Source organism: Pteropus vampyrus, unplaced genomic scaffold (assembly GCF_000151845.1).
Source record: "Pteropus vampyrus isolate Shadow unplaced genomic scaffold, Pvam_2.0 Scaffold1000003275, whole genome shotgun sequence".
Taxonomy (NCBI): domain Eukaryota; kingdom Metazoa; phylum Chordata; class Mammalia; order Chiroptera; family Pteropodidae; genus Pteropus; species Pteropus vampyrus.
In genome coordinates, this window is record NW_011917677.1 from 23,379 (window position 1) to 39,889 (window position 16,511).

The 16,511-nt window shown below is 42.3% G+C and overlaps 1 pseudogene; it reads left to right on the forward strand.

The window, feature by feature from the left end:
* The first annotated feature begins 8,473 nt into the window (after positions 1 to 8,473).
* On the forward strand, positions 8,474 to 8,592 carry LOC111735556 (annotated as a pseudogene).
* The last annotated feature ends 7,919 nt before the right edge of the window (positions 8,593 to 16,511 follow it).

Here is a 16,511-nt window from a genome sequence, read left to right on the forward strand (position 1 = left end):
GCCACACTGTCTTGATTACTGTAGCTTTATAATGTCTTGAAATCAGGCAGTGTGAGTCCTCTATTATTTTTCAAAGTTATTTTGTTGATTCTTTTTCTTGCTTTTCCACATGAATTTTAGAATCGGCTTGTCAATTTCTACAAAAACTCCAGCTGGGATTTTGATGAGGATAGCTTTGAATCAATAGATCGATTAAGGAAGAACTGACATCGTAACAATGTTGACTCTTCTGGCCCATGAACAAAATGTATCTCTACTGATTTAGGTCTCCTTAATTTCTCTCAGCAGCATTTTGTAGTTTCCATGCAACATACCTTTTAGCATATTCTTCCCTATTCTTTAACATGTTCGTGTATTTTTCCCCATGCAAATTGATGCATCCTTGTTGATATCTTTATGCTCGTTTGAATATTTCTGTATGATAAATTCCTTGAAGCGGAACTGCTTTGTCCAAGATCATGAAAGGCAATGCTCTCCAGCTAAAAACCGCCAGGAACATGCTTGTATTTGAACAAACCGAGTTACAGAGAGGGGGGACACACACCGTGGGGAATCATGGAGTGCTTCAATAAAAGGGTTTAGAGATGACTTATTATAGGATTGGGACTTGTGTTAGGTGATTTGGGAGAGGATTTAAGGAATCGAGGCTTTGCTGTAGATAGAAAGCTCTCAGGAAGCAGGAGTAATTCTATCATTTGTTATCCAAATCACTCTTACTCTACAAATGGGAAAGACTAGACTAAGGCAAAAGTGATAGGTAAAGAAGTTAGCAGTCACTCATAATAGCCAGATTAGGGGGATCTTTGGTCATTTTTGTGATCGAGACAATGTTTCTCTGTGTTCATACATGGTTACAGAGTGGTCCTGTTTTTGTCTTGATACATCAAGTCACAGAGTGGCCTTTATCAGATGTTAATGTTCTGTGAAACTGTTTATATTCAACAAGAAATCACCAAGGCCTAGTTGTGAGTGCGAGGTTAGCGCCTGAATGTCAGGGGCTGCTTTTCCTCTTCTCGTGGACATTTACAAATTTTGATATATATTACTTAACTGGCCTTTAAAACATATCCTCTCAACCCATGGAGCACAAATGTCTATTTCTTTATATACTCGCCAACATTCAGTATCAATATTTTCAATCTTCGCTGCTCTCAGAGGCCCAAAACAATCATCTCTGTGTTGTTCTTTATACCATTTTAAAGGTTACATAACAGTCTGTATTATGGATGTGACAACTGGATCACAATCATCCTGTCGATTTCTTTTAAAAAGTGTCTACTAGGATTTTTATTAGGATTGCATTGAATCTATAGACTAGTTTGGGAGAATAGGTATCTTAACAATACAGAGTCTTCCAAACAATGAAGATGGTACGTCCTTCTATTTATTTATGTCTCCTTTAACTTTTTAAGCAATGTCTTGTAGTAGTCAATGTACAGGGCTTGCACATCCATGGACAGATCATTCCTAAGTATCTCATGCTTCTCGTTGCTATTGTAAATGGCAGTATTTTTAATTAAAATCTTTGTATTTTATTTTCATTAAACTATCAGAAGCCAAATAAATGTTCGACAGAAGCTGTTGAGAAATCTTTTCGGTAGAAAACATAAGTTACTCTAGGATGCAAAAAGTACTTGATGCATAACATGCATTTGCCTGTACTTACAAGTCAGCTTTTATCTGTTATTGTCAATCTACTGAAACTAGGGAGAAAAATGTTCCAGAGGCAATTCTACAAGGTCATCTCCAGAAAAATCCATCACTAAAATAGTTTAGTGGCTTTGAAAATTTATGTGCATGGTCAGAAATGAATCTGTTGAATTATGGGGAGTTTTCTTTACACTCTGGCAAATCTACCTCAACGAATTCCTGGGATCTTGGGTGGTGAGACAAAATGGTGGGTGGGAGAGCGGATGGAGGAGGAGGAGAGAGAGATTGCCGGGAATGTTTATTATGAAGAATACTTGAAGTTAATTACTGTGCATTATGCCAGTCCTTTTAATTTCCAGCACATATTGGGACTCAATCAGGGTGGATATCGTTTATTTTTCTCCATCTTTACTCAGCCAACATGGTTACTATGGTGACTCGGTTACTGCAGTGGGACTTGACGTGGTCCGAGCATCCAATTATGATTCTTGCTTGAGTCACTTGTTACTACGGTTTCTGTCAAGTATTGCTTTTCCCATTCTGTCATTCCTTCTAGAATTATTAGTTAGCATTAGACTGTAGGGTTGAGCTTTCCCTATCCCCTCTTGTGAATTAATTAATTACACCTAATTAATTAATTAAAACTAATGAACAATCATAACTAATTAATTAATTATAACTAATTAATTGTTTTCATTTATATAGGTGTGACCCTTAGATTCCCATTTTCTCTCAAAGGATTTATTAAAATTATATATTTTAATGCTCAAATGGTCTCAGAATTGGCCAGTGTTAGCCCTTCAAGTTGGCCTCTGTGACCATTTGACACCTCTGTCAACTTCCTTAAGCATGTATGTTCTTCTCTGAGCCTGTCTCCCATCTGTAGAACGAATGATGCACACCTCAGAGCATGGCCTTGAGGTCTTAGAGAGAAAACGTCTGAAAATAATAATATGCAATGTGTGGCATCTAGTATACCCTCACCAAATTTTATTTCTCCATTCCTACTTTATTCCTTTATTCTGTCAGTGTGATACCTCTGCCATTAGCATCATAGCATGATTACCAGAGAGAATACTTGGACATGTAACAGCGAGCAGGGATAAGCCCACGTTTCCACGACATGTGAGCTTCAATGTCACTGCTGTGAGGGGAGGAGGGTGTGTGGTGGAGCTGGGGGAGAGGCAGAGTGTCATTGCACAGCTTCCAGTGAACTGAATGGAGACAGTCGAGCACATCCTCACCCCTTTTCCCTGCATTTCATGTGCTTTTCCCATTCTCTCACGTTCTTCTCTATTCCACGTGCTGTCTCATCCTTCTAGTAGTACGTCAGAGAGGTATGGACTCCGAGCCCCAGGAAAAGGGCAGATGCAGAAGAACTGAGTGTGATGTCAAGTGTGCCAGACAGGTTCCTGGAGCAAGAATGAAGAGATCAAGGTCCCGTCGTTGGGACACTTCAGGAAAGTCACCACCCTTTCCTCGAGCCTGATCTCTACAACCAGGTAACAATACCCAGTGTTCCCAACCACCCAGAAACATTGTGGAGTTTTAAGTGTGATTCAAGTGGGAAAGCTATCTATGGTCATAGGCGGGAGGGAGGGACCAGTGCACTTTTGAGTAATTACATTGACAGAGGCACCCCAGATGGCACAGAACTCTGCCTGGTACACATTAAATTAATGCTACACAAATGTCAGCTGTTTAGGTCAGGATTTCTGCAGGTGTGGTCCATGGGCCACTTTATTGAAATTATCAGGGAGTGCTTGTTACAATTGCAGATTCCTGGACCCACTCCACGTAGGTAGGGCGGGAAGTACTTTGATACTTGAACAGTTTCCCAGTTGGTCGAGGTACTCATCCAAGTTTGAAAAGCACTGCTGTAGATTAACTCCAAGGTTTTCTTAAATTTTTGAATCCTTTAATGTCTAACTTCTTTGCCAATTTCTCCTGCTACTCAGCTTTAAATATGTGTCATCTCTGAAGTGTCAGATAGGTAGCCATCCCTTCATTTGTGTAAAATTAAGTCAGTGGTTTATATGCGAGGCACTGAACTAGGCACTGGGAACGCAGCACAGAGAACAAGACGGGCAGGGTTTCTGGTGTTGCATTCTAGTTTCATAAAACGAACGCGACAAGCAGGTAAACGCATCAATAAGTGGGGCGATTCCATATGGGTGTGAGTGCTTCGAAGAAAACGAACATGTAGACGGAGTAGAATACGGCGAGGACAGTGATTTTTATAGATGGAGTTGTCAGTGAAGCTCTTTCTCAGGAAGTGCATTTGAGCTGAGTCCTGAATGAGAAGAAGAAAGCAGGCCTGGAAAGGTCTTTTGGTCAGTGGCCCTGTGATGTGCATGACCCACTTGTTCCAAGGTCAGACAAGAAGCTTCAGTAGCTGGAGCCTGGCAGACAACGTGCAGATGGTAGGAGAGGAGGTCGAAGGCGGTCGAAGTCACATCTTTGTGCCTGTGGGGAGTTAGGAGTTTATTCTGAGGGTGGACGGATAGAGTGTGGGAGTGACATGCTCTGATTCATGTTCTCAGAGGGTGACTCTGGCTGCTATGTACAGAATGGACTGGACAGGGACAAGAGAGCTGTGGAGATGACCACTAGGAGAACCTTGCAGACTCCAGGGGAGGGACGAGGGTGGACGGGCTCAGAGCTGCAGCAGTGTGCAAAGGTCAGGGGTGGCCTGGACGGGGCATGCTGGAGCTAGGGCAGGCGGGACCGGCAGTTGGTCGTTGTGGGGGTTGTGAGGATAAGGCAGGATCCTGGATGATCCCTCGGCTTTTTGTTCAGCCACATGCCTTGCAGGAATGGTGGTGCTGTTTCCTGAGATCAGCTGTTCCAAGTGCTTTAGTGATATTCTCGCGATGAGTAGTCAGGCATTCGACAGTGGTTATAATGAAAATTAACTATTTAAAACATGTATCAGTTGATGAATAGGATTCAGCCGTAAATGATTAAGCTTTATTAAAGATACATGCAAACTGTGACATTTTCAAAACTAAAAATCTCAACTTGTAAGTTTTCTGTTAAAAATAGTGAACTATTTTGGGGTGCTGTTACTGTGTGCCTCGCACCGTTCTCAGGGGTTTCATATATCAACTCAATTAATTTTCAAAGCAACAACTCATAAGGTAAGGTTGAGTCCTTTTTCAGCTTTGCAGAAGAGGAAACTGATTCACTGAGACATGTTTTCCTTCTCCCAAGGTCAGAGAGAGCCAACTATCTCAACATCTGTGCAGTTTACAATTTTAAATTTTAAATAATGTGATTCCTAACCATTTGTCTTTTTAAAAACCCCAAGACAAGGCTATGTTTTTCAGCTTTTTACTTCTACAGTCATAATCCTGGTTTTACAGATGAGACGACTTAGTGACTATAAGATGAAGTCTTCTTTGGTGAAGAATACTTTTAATATTCAAAGTCACACAATTTAGAGCTGGTAGAACTAGGGGTTTAGCCCTCGTCTGTCTCCATAGCTGACACTGCTAACCAGATCACAGTTACTATGCATTAGACAACTTGGCTGTTAAGATAATTCCTTGGACTTCCATGGTGAATTCTTCTCCCTTTTAGGAACTCAGAGTGCTTTTCTGATGGGCATCACATTGTTCTGTGCCCTAGGCTTCACTGTTTGGGGGGCGGGGCTTTCAGACTCCTTTGGCAGGTGAGGCCAGAGGAGGTATGGTGACTTATCTGAGGTCACCTAAAGTGAGTGGGTTAGGTCTGGTCCTGGGGCCTGGTATGTCGCCTGTCTTGCACTCAGTTTTCTGTCCATCAGACGCAGCATTACCCTTGGTCCTATGTGTAGTGAATCACTTTCCTAGGGCTCAGAGGATGCATGTTTCTCCGAGGTTACCTACCCTGCAGGTGATATAAGCAGGCACTGAAGTACCTTCAACTAAAAGGAATTGGATGTCGAATTTCTTATCCAGCCCCCAACTGTTTGGGAGATTAGAAGAAAATTTCCTGGAATCATACATGGTGTCATCTTTTGTGTCTGACTCCTTTTAGTCAGCATATTGTGTGTGAGATTTACATTATTGTTGTCTATAATTGTAGATCATTTGTTCTCATTGATGTATAGTATTATATAGTTTGGATATTGCACAATAATTGTGTGGAGATTTGGGTATTTTCCAATTTTAGTCTTTTTATGAATTATGGTGCTGTGAATGTCACGTACATAATCTTTTGACTGGAGAAATCTTTTCATTTATCTTGGGCATATCACTGTCACAGATGCCTAAGAGTGGCATTTCTGAGTCACTGGGTATGTGTATGTTCGGCTCAATAGATATTGCCAATCAGTTTTTCCAAGTGTTCTTCAACACTTTTCATTTCCCATCTTTTTCTTTTTTTTTTGTTGTCTAAAGAAGGTCCTTTCTCTCTCTCTCTCTCTCTCTGTCTCTTTTTTTGTTGTCTAAAGAAGGTCCTTTCTCTCTCTCTCTCTCTCTCTGTCTCTCTCTCTGTCTCTCTCTCTCTGTCTCTCTCTCTGTCTCTGTCTCTCTCTCTCTCTCTGTCTCTCTCTCTCTCTGTCTCTCTCTCTCTCTCAAACTTCTGGATCCCTATTGTGTTGTTCTTTATGTTCCTCTGACCATGGCTGTTTCCTCTAAATTGGCTATTAGAGTTAGAGGCTTGATCTAATCCAGGTTTTTCAGCAAGAGTACCTCCTATGTGGTGTTACGTACTTCCTATAGTGTTATACCAGCAGGTTCAATGTGTCTGGTTTTCTTCTTCTACTGATGTTGAGATTAATCACTGGGTTCAGGTGCTGTTCATCTGATCTGTCCATTATAAAATTTCTCATCTGCTTTTCACCTAAAGTTTTGGGCAGCCTCTGAAGATCATTGCCTAGATCTGCATTCCATTAAAAGTTGAAAAAAAAATGATGTTCTAATTTTATAATTTCTTCTGCATTTGTAAGCTAGAAGTTTCTTATAAAGGACATCTCCCCCCATCAACTTTTGGGCTTCACTGAAGTATGGTACACACAGTAAGGAATGGATGAATGTTTAAGTCTTTTGCAGTATTTCCAGTTTTCATAACAATGAATTGTTTTTCTGGGATCCTCCAAACATGAACACTGACATTGTTTTATGTTTTGCTTTTCCTTTAGAGTGTCATCATGACTCATAGATGTTTGTATATTTGATATGTTTTCGTCCATTGTAGTCATTATTTTATTTGATGTCAAATTGCTCTGTCTTTGGCCTACAGGAGCCTCTTCTGGTTGATTTTGTGTTTTTCACACGCTTTCTGGTAGGAGAGTTTTTTCCAGACTCATCTGGTACAATCCCAACCCCGACCTAGAATCAGCCATTTCTCCAAGGACAGCTGGTTCCCTACAGTGGGGAGACTAGAGTTGCTCGTTGCCATTGGGTTGGTCACTGCTTCTTGTTCTTTTCAGTGCATGGAGCTAGTGATTATATATTATATTTTATGAGACCATGCATCATCTCCTTCCATCCTGGGCTGCTCCTCTATCCTGTTATAGGTAATCATTTTTATCAGTTTTTGTTTTAACTTTCCAGTTTTTAAAAATATAAGCAAATTATATATGTATATTCATTTCCTTCCCCATTCACAGTTAAATGGTGGCACATTCTATACCATCAGCGTCCAATGGAAATTTCTGCATCGATTGAAAGGCTCTGATTCCATGCCGACCAACTTGGTAGCCACTAGCTACCTGTGGGTGTTGAGAACCTGAAGCATAGTGAGTGCTACTGAGGAACTGAGTTCATAATTTTATTTCAATTTAATTTATTAAACAAATAACCGTATAATTTATTAACTTTAAATAGCCCTGTGTGGCTAGTAGCTACCATACTGGACAGCAAGAACTCTATACATTTTTCTGCTCCTTGCATTTTTCACTTAAAACATCCTGGCCATCACTCCATGGCTGTACAGAGGGGAGTCCTCATCACCTTTTATACCTGCATAGTATATCTAGGAAGTAGATATACTGTACATAATTCAACTAGCCCCCTATGGTGGACGTCTGTCTTGTTTCCAGTCTTCTGCTATAATGAATTATTATTTCAGGATGGTCTTGTGCTTATGTCTTCTTGCATTGTACCTTTGGAATAGATTCTTAGAAGAGAGATTGCTAATTTCAAGAGTAAATACCCATGTAATTTTATTGAATAGTATTAAATCAAATCCCCTCTATAGGGTTTGTACCATTTTATATTACCTCCAGCAATACATGGCCATGCTTATTTCCTCGGAGACTATCCAAGGAACACTGCAGGGAGGTGAACACCATGAGATAAATCTGTGAAAACCCCTTCATTAAATCAGGAGTTAGGTGTTCAATTCGGGGTTCACGTCCTGTGCTTGTCTTTGAGAATTTGCCTCTACTCCTCTCTACTTCCTGTGGCTATGGGTCCAGCCACACAGAGGAGGAGAGAGAGATCAGTGGAGGTCTTACATGAAGCAGAAACTATGTTACCTCAGATGGACTTCTTAGATCAGGGGTCCCCAACCCCCAGGCTACAGACTGATACTGTTCTATGGCCTACTAGAAACCAGGCCACACAGCAGGAGGTGTGAGGTGGGTGAGTGAGTGAAGCTTCATCTGTATTTGCAGCTGCTCCCCAGCACTAGCATCACCGCCTCAGCTCCACCTCAGATCATCAGGCATCAGATTCTCATAGGAGCACTGGTCCTGGTGCCAAAAAGGTTGGGGACCGCGCTCTTAGATGATTAAATGAGAGTAACCGCCCTCGTTGTGATAAGACAGACACAATACCAGTTTCAAAATCTACCATTATGACCTCGTGAAGAGCTAAAAGAAAAGTAAAACCTAGTCTACGGCCATACCACCCTGAACGTGTCCGATCTTTTCTGATCTCGGAAGCTAAGCAGGGTCGGGCCTGGTTAGTACTTGGATGGGAGACCACGTAGGAAGACCAGGTCCTGTAGGCGTTAAAAAAAAAAAATGAAGTAAAGTAAAACCTTCCATTCGCGCTCATGAGAACCAAGACTGAAAACACACAGGATTGCCTTGTCTTTCCCTCTGAATGAGTCCTGTCAGGAGGAGGTAGTATATCAGTGCTATGTAAGAGGATGAAGGTGTGGGTTACAGGGTGCCTTACAGTCTCTTAGTTTTCCCCACTCAACTGTATCATTTTCAGTTTAGATGCTGGGTTTCCAGGACTCAAACATAAGCTTGAACTAAACTTGCATAGAATGGAGTCTGAATCATTCATCATGGGTGAGCACTAATATACATGTTCCTATGAGCATTTCTACTTCTGTAGGTCTAGAGATCAAGAGAGAGAAGATGTGGGATGCAGATATCGAATTGGACTGACAGTGCCTGGATACAGTAAACACCTAATATATATTAATACATTCATGAGATGTAAATACAGGGATAAGCAGGAAAGTATGTATATACCCTCTCAGTCTTTTTATAAACATACGAATTTTCTGTTGTGAGTACTCAGTGATTATTTTTTTCATAACTTGCTTTGAGAAAAAAATTGTTTTCTTTTTTTTGTTTGTTTCTGTTTATAAATATCGTACCTTTTCATAGAAAAAAATAACCTGTAGAAAGTGGAGGAAGATGCCATCTGGTGATCCGAGTCAAAATTGCAGGTATGAAAGAGGCGGGTTTTGCAAAGGGTAGGAGACTTAGGGATAGTGAGAGAGATGCCTGGATTCCATTGTATAGACCAAAGCTTTCTGGAATTTTCCATACCCTGGTAGCAATCTTGCTAAATTCATTCCTATCCTGGGATCTTCGGGCCCTGGCCCTGGAAGTCCAGCTCCTCTGTGAACTGAATAGAAAGCCGCATGAGTTGGTTTGTAAATAATTGTGATGAAGAAGTTTGAGACATAGAAAAACACACACAGAGAAGTAATGTCAGTGTTTCTCCAATTTACCTAACCCCTCGTAACTTCCTGTACCCTGATGTCAACTATGGATTTAACAATTGGTTACTCAAATAAAAGTTAAGATTAAAGGAAGTAATTTAGAGTTCCACATGCTTACATGAGTTTTGTCAACATTGATATCCTACCTTTCAGATCATCTTTCCCAGAGAAAACACCTGCTCTTCTGAGTTAGCCCCTGTCTGTCTACCACGTTGAAAAACATTCATTTCATGTAGTCCTTGTACTCAGGTCTCTTGGTCCCAGGTGGAGGATTTCACTTCAACTATCACCACTGTTATCATCATACTTATCACCAAGAGGCATTGTTGAGTGAGCACACATGGGGTAGTGTAAAAATGAATAGTGTCCAAGCCCTGGTCGCCGTCATCTACATAAGTTGATGGGGCTATGCAGAGTTAACTCAGACTTCTTTCATTATTGTCCCCTTTATGGCAGTCCTTTAGACTCCCCCCACCCCCGATCTTACCCTTCCTGCTTAGAATGTAAAATTTCAATACCACAGATAAAGTGTTAATTGTTCTGTACTGTTGTCCTTTGAGTGCCACAAATAATTCTAATGTCTACCATCCCTTTACCCTAAAAAACTTAAGTTCAGCCCCTTGGTGGGAAGGGGCGCATGTGTCGTGATATCACCCCTGTTGTGGGATATTGTGATGAGGGCAAAAGCTGGAACCCCATCCTACCCTTACTTCATGTGTGATCCCATCTGGAATCCTTGCTCGGCCTCTTGGTAGCCTGCCCTTGCCATCTGTAAAAGGGGACCCACAGTGCCCTCCTTAAAGAACTGTAAGGAGAGGTAAATGGGAAACCCTCTACAGAGGAGATGGCACATGTTAAGACTTCAACACGTGTTAGTCCTGGCCCACCTTTCTCCTCTCCCAGAGAGTGATGACTGTTACCTAAACCAAATAGCATCGCTGCCACAGACCAGCTAGCAATATGGCAGTCAGAAGTAGCACATACTCAAATTTACATTATGAATGAAGCCTTGGGGCCATTCTCGTGTTGCAGGATGGCTTTGCTGAGTGATCTGGAGCAGAGAAAGATCATCAAATTGTTTCCTTTACTTCCTCACCATTTTCTGTCCCCTTATTTTGTCTTCTAGATTGATATTGGAAAAGCATTTTTTTTCCCACCGAGTCCCAAATGAAGCCAGAATGCAGATAAAGAGGAAGCAGGAATCACAGGCCTTTTACTCTGACACTGGACCCATTACTTTCTACAGGACCACGCACTAGAATCTCATCTGCATCACCAGCTTCTTCAAAGAGAGGAGTTGGGATGTGAGTACCCATGTGGCCACAATATTAGAAATGTGTGAAACTATAAGTTCTCAATTTCTGGAAGGTCATCATATATCAAGATGATCTGGTGACCTTTGGGAAGGGCAAAAGGTAGAATCCCATGCCCGTTTCTTAATAGATGACTCTGGGACAACAGGTTTTCCATCAGTGAGTCTGACTTTATCATCTGTCAAATGGGAATAATGATGCTGTCTTCAGTGAGTTGTTGTGGATGAATAATGCAAAATAAGTAATTGTTTGCATGTTTCAGCTCTAAATATATAAATGATATCATAGCGTAAGTGGCTTTTGCAAGTTTTTTTCTCTGTAAAATAGTGTTTCTGAGATTTCTCTAATAAGGTGACCGTGGGGCTCTTTTGATTTGACTAGTTATGCTGCCGTGACAATTGTTTCCCGGGGCGCAGGTGTTCCAGATGCTCTGTAGGCTAGAAATAACAGTAGTGGGGGGCAGCTATCGGGGGCTTCACCTTCTTCTCTAATACAAGTTACGTAATGTCTCTGCAAAGAGCTTGTACCAATTAGTTCTTCCCCAGCCGTGTATAGCATTCTCAAGCCCCCCCACCACTTCCATGTAAACGGGATGTAGTATAAACAGAAAGGCACTAATCAAATTTTGTTTTCAAACTCTAGAATTATTCCAGGACATAAGATGAGGCATAAAATGGAACCATTAGCAGGCATTTATGAAATATTTAGAAATACACATGTGAAATATGCCATTTATAGGGAAATGAGAAATGGAAAATGAAAAGTATTCTAATCTTCTAACAACAGGATGTCACTTTACCAAATATGAAAACAATGTTGTAAAACTATTATTTGCACAGATCTAGAAAAACAGGTGCTTTCATCTTGTAGTTGTTTGGGTACACATTAGCAATGAAATTTTAAAGTTCAACGGATGGTATTAAAATTGTTAAATGTTCATGCTCTTTAAGAAAGCAGTCCCACTTGTCGGAATATATCCTCCAGATGCAGCCAGGGAGGCCCCGTCATTCATCTGTCCACACTACTCAGGGCTGAGGTGACCACTGGCCTAGCTGCCTAGTGTCTTCATGCCACCTGATCCTGTGGCATCCCTCCTTGATCCAATCAGGAAAATCTGTCTCATAGCTAGATGCCCAGACTCAACGGACCATCCACAGAGCCACTCTAAGTGTTGCTATGGAGCAGTGATCAGGTCCCTACTCCTGAAGGAACCTGTACTTCCTTCCCTTCCTGTCTTCATTCTGTGTCTTTAGGGGCCTTCCTCTGCCCACCAAGTACAAGCAGCCCTATCTTCCACATGAGATTAAGCTTTCCCGAAGGACAGAAGAAACATGGACTTCGGACAGGTTCTGCTTCCAACCCTGCCACAAACCTCCCTTGAGGGAAGGGGAAAGGGCACCAAGCCTGGCTTCCTGCTGCAGGGTGGGTAAACACTGAAAGAGCAGAGATTAACCACCTCAGCAGTATGTGTCTGGATCCCTTTGCTAATGCTCTTCCACCAGCAACTAAAAGCGCCTAGGCTGCCAGGTCCCATCCCTGTCTCTGGTAGTGGCATGGGAAGCAGGCAACCTCTTTGCCATCTGTGTGCCCAGGAGCCCGTGCTTTGGAGTCACATATGTCTGTTACGAGAGGATAGTGATACTTCACCACCAGGATTGTCTTGAGGATTAAATCCAGCCAATAAAACAAAGAACCTGGAGTGGGGCCCCTCTAAACATGCTCCTTCATACATAGTAGCTGTCTTTCCTCCTGGAACAAGAAACTCATGTGTCAACATGACCTGCCCCTCAGTCAGGGCCCCTTAACCTCGATGCCCGTTAGAATTACCTTGATGATCTTTGTCTAAACCCTCACCTTAAATGCTCCTGTTGATAGACACAGGACTTCTGTATCAAAGGCCATTCACATTTCTAAGTTGTAATAACATGGGCCCTAGAAAACAGATATGTCTGTTTGGTACCAACAGTGTATACAAGTGTCAATTTCCACTTCATTCCATCAACCGGATTTGTCTTTATTGCCAGTTTTTCTGTGTTAATATGAGCTTTTGTCTGTATTTCTCATCTGATCTGCTCATTTTCCCCAGACCCGCCCCATTGGAAGAGTCACCTCAGATGGTCGTTAAATCTACAGATTCATAGGATTTTTTCTTAAGATTCCCAGGTTTAGCAAGTAAAAATATGTTATGCCAGCTGAGTTTGAATTTCAGATAAACCAAGTTATATTACATGCAACATACATACATAAAAATTATTTATTGTTTATCAGGAATTCAGATTTAATTGGGTGTCCTATATTTTATTCGGCAGCCCAACCCATGACAGGCTATGTAGAAGAGAACCAAGGTGTTCTGGTCGACGGCCCCAGCTGAGCTCCCATCAGATGCCAGCACCAATTATTTATGTGAGTGAGCTCTCCTGGATGTCCCAGCCAAGTGGAGCCTCCAGATGACTGTAGCCCCAGGTGACAAATTCCACATGGAGCGGAAAACCACCCAGCTGAGCCTGGTCAACCCCACAGAGTCCCAAAAGATAATAAGTGGCTATTGTTTGAGGATTTTGTAAAGTTGAAAAGGATATCCAAGATTGTGGTCTGGGCACAGTCTTCCTCTTTTTCTGTGGTCTTTTATCATTGGTTAAAACAGAGATTCTCTTATCCTTGAAGCCTTGGTAGGTCTTTGTTATGTTTGGCTGCTATGTGTGGGTATCGACTTCTGACCATTTCATCAATATCTTCTTGAAAGGATTACCAACGGAATTTTTATGATGTGCTTTTCACCCTACTCTTGGAACTTAGAAACTCATCCCAATCTCCCTCCATGACATGAGCCTTCAGTGCAATCATACATGTTAAAGAATTGAGAGGCCGGTACTACAAATGGCTCCATGAGCCACATGGAAAGCCATATCCGCAGAATGTGGCTTGGTGAGTATGCAATCAGAACAAGGAGTAGTTATTCACTTTGAGAAGTGTTCCTCAAAGAAGGCACCCTGAAACACTTTCTGTTGCTCAGTGATAGCCTTGCAAGGAAGACACCTTCCTTGGGCACATGTAGACAGGACTCCTTCACTAGGCAGCAGATAGATACACATTGCAGTCTGAAGCCTTTGTCACTGTCTCAATCCAGGACTGCTGGGTGGACAAATCTGTCCCATTCTGGGGTTAATTAAGAAGCAGCACCTTGCCTGCAGATCTAAGCCATTTTCTCCAATATCACATTTGTAAGGAATAGAACTGATGAATGGCATTCTTTATTCTATCGTCCTATTTCTTAGTTGGTTCAGAGCTCAGATGTGGAGAAGGGATGTATTTTGGGAGCTCCTTAATGACTCAAGTATTTTGGAGCAAGACCTTAGTAATAGTAGGGGAGCTGCTGTGACAGAGAAAAGGGGAGAGGGGGAGTGAGCCCATTGTAAGTCCCAACCGCGGGGGCAGAGCAGAACATAGGCCCCCTAAACACAGATTGTTACTAAGAGATTTGAAAGGAGATGGTCTGGGCTATGCAATCCCTGCTTTTCCTTCCAGCCTCACTAATGAGGGAAGTTATTCTTGCAAAAGAGCGAGAGTGAGTGTGTAGAGGGGTTGGAAGAGTTTTGGTCATGAATGTCCCTCCACATGGAAGAAATGGATAAGAATTCCCCAGGATAAACCAATGTAGGATTGCTGCCTACTGAATAACTGTAATATTTTAGGCCTGCCTCCCTGAAATAACTGAGATTTCTTAAATGACATTTTTGTTTCGTGTATGTGCCTATATCACTCCGTCACATGATTACAGACAGTTCTTAGTTCTCTGCCACAGAGGCCTAACTGTTTAGCATTGCGAGTGATTTTATACATTTACCTTCCCAGGCTGGCTCATCTCCAACACCCCTAGGATACCTCCCTGGATCTTCGTACTGATAATACTCCCCTCCTGTCTCTTTAAAGCAAACACAATTCCCGATGACATGGGCGTGCTTTGTTCCAGTGACTGGTCAGCTTCCAATAATTGCCAGTGTCCTAGTGTAGTGCCTCTAATTAGTATACTTTTCCATGTGGCTTTCTCTGAAGAGCGAAAATGTTTTACTTTTAGCAAAAGGCAAGGAGACTATGAGCTTTGCAAAGGTGATTCCAGTGTGGAGCATAAGCATGCACTTTGCAGTTGCCACGGAAACCTGACATTAATCCAGTGATCTTGAGATTTTTCAATAGAGAGTGACCTGGTCTGGCAGTAGAGCAGGTCCCAGCCTTCAGGTGTTTGGGACTCAGCTGAGGGTGTGGGTCCCCGCGGTGGGCGCTGAACCTCCCTGGGGTCTGGGGAGACCGAGGGATCCTGATCTGAGCTGCCGCTTTCCCGCTTTGGGGTTCGGTGCTCTGGTGGTCGCGTAGGTAACGCCATGGTAACGCCATGGTCGCGCCAGGCCCTAGTGAGTGTGGTGTCCTGCTCCAGGGGAGTCCTAGAGCTACTTTCCATCTAAAGGCAGGGGCGCGGGAGGTAAGACGGGCAACGGCACTCTCAGTCCAGCTTCCCCCTCTGTAAAGTGGGGACGAGGATGCTTAACCCACAGGATCGCTGTGAACACGCCGTATTGACACAAACAGACCCCTGGCCCTGCGGTTATCGCGAGATCGTGATGCCTGCGCGAACTCAGGCCGCCTCTTATTCCTTTTCAACTTTGTCGTTAGGGGATAGAATAGGAAAGGAGAAAAGGCCCTGGTGAGAAGCCCATTGTAACATCTGCTTGTTAGGATCACTACTCACTGGTATCAGTGTCATTGTCACTAACCCAATGCCTAGCATGGCGTTGGGCACATAGTCACACCAGTAAAGCGTAGTGATGCTGGACCTGTCTGTCCCTCTGCAGCTCCTCAAGCCGGTGGCAGAGCTCACATCAGGTGTTCATGGAGGCAGGTTCTGAGGATCTGTGTCCTGATGGCTGCCAAGGCTTCTACTCCAGGTTCAAGGGCAGCAGTCCTCAGGAGACCCCAACACGTCACAACACTGGTGGGATCTGATGCATGGCTCAAGTGAGTTCATAGATTTGAACAAAAGCAGGTCGTGGAATTGCTCCTGTGGGGGTCACATACCAGCAGCCTAAAAGTAGAGAAGCTACTTTGATCTCATCTGGGTTGGGGAGGAGAAAGAGGTTTAGCAGGTGGAATTAGAGCCCATCAGCAGCTGCATGCTTTTCAATAGCCCTGAGGCTCATCTTAGAGAAGACTTTTTTGTCTAAAAACATTGAATTTTCCAGCTTGAGGAAGGATCTTGATATTTATCATGGTCGTACAATAAATTTACGTGTATTTTGACTATGAATAAAAATCACTATTCCCATTAGTACCATTAGATGGGTAATGGTTGAAATATGTAGGGATTTTTTTTTGTTTTTTGTTTTTGCAAGGTATTGTGAGATTGTAATATGGAGTCTTTCCAGGTAGCCACATTTTTATCCATCCTACAGTGAAATTATGTAGAAGTCAGGAAATTTTCATGTATTAGTTAAAAATATCAGGTAAAAAGATTGATAATTTTTCAAAAATAAGTTATCCTAAAATTTATCCTGTCATAATAACACACAGCCATGTTCTCTAAAAAAAGACTATATAGTATTCTTAAATATCACAGTGATTATTTTGTCAGATGGTAACATTTTCATTTCTTTACCTAAG